The sequence below is a fragment of the Neofelis nebulosa genome, chromosome 5, assembly GCF_028018385.1.
Source record: "Neofelis nebulosa isolate mNeoNeb1 chromosome 5, mNeoNeb1.pri, whole genome shotgun sequence".
In the NCBI taxonomy this organism is placed as follows: domain Eukaryota; kingdom Metazoa; phylum Chordata; class Mammalia; order Carnivora; family Felidae; genus Neofelis; species Neofelis nebulosa.
In genome coordinates, this window is record NC_080786.1 from 122,078,743 (window position 1) to 122,079,960 (window position 1,218).

The following is a 1,218-nucleotide window of genomic DNA, read 5'->3' on the forward strand; positions in this document are numbered from 1 at the left end:
TTTGGAAGTAGAAGTTCTGTCAGATTCCATTTTGATTTCTGATTTGGATTGTGATTTATTTTCTTTTTTATGAAATGTGAATCATTTCAAACATGACTAAAACTAAAAATAATGCTAAGCAAATATTCTACTTTCTCCCACTAGTGTTAGTGAATCACAATTTTCTGTCTAACTGGTAGATTTATTTTGAAAATAAAATATAATAATACAGAATAATTGTTGATGAGTAGGGTCTTCACAAAGGTAATATTCTGATAGTCAGCAAGCTTATTAAAATGTTCAATCTCTTTACTCATTAGGGAAATACAAATTAAAGCTACAATGAGATACCATTTTCTTTTCAAATTAGTGTTTTTGTTTTCTTTGGGAAAATATCCAGTAGTGGAATTATTGGATCATGTGGTATTTCTATGTTTTTTTTAAGTTTTTTAGTGTTTATTTATTTTTGAGAAAGGGAGACAGAGTACAAGCCAGGGAGTGGCAGAGAGAGAGGGGAACACAGAATCCAATATAGGCTTCGGGCTCTGATCTGTCAGTACAGAGCCTGAAGCGGGACTCAAACTCACGAATGGTGAGATCATGACCTGAGCCTAAGCGGACTCTTAACTGACTCAGCCACCCAGGCACCCCTGTGATTTATATTTTTAATTTTTTGAGGAGTCTCCCCAGATAACTAAAATTTTAAATACTGATAATACTAAGTGTTGGGGATGATGTAGAACAAGGGGAACTCTCATTGTCTGCCACTGGGGAATAAACTGTAACAACGATTTAGGTTGTAGTATGTACAAAGTCTCAACACTGGTATACCCTACATTGAGGAAATTCACTGCTATGTATATGTAAGTTATATACATATAAATCAAAAGAAATGTGAATATATGCTCACCAAAAGATATGGACATGAATATTCCTAGGAATATATTCACAATAGGCAGAGACTGGAATTAACATAAATATCCATTGACAGTACAATGACTCAATGAATGAATAAATACTTAAATATTAATCTGCAGCAGATCAAAATCCTCTAAAGCAATGAACATTAACAAACTACTTCTATTAAACACAGCAAGCACAAATCTTCTAACCATAAATCAACTTTAGTGAAGGAAGCTAGACACAATAGAACACATAGTTTATGATGCCATTTAGATAAAGTTCAACAATGGGAAAAACAAGCCTGTGGTGAGTAAGGAGAATGGTTGAAATGATCTT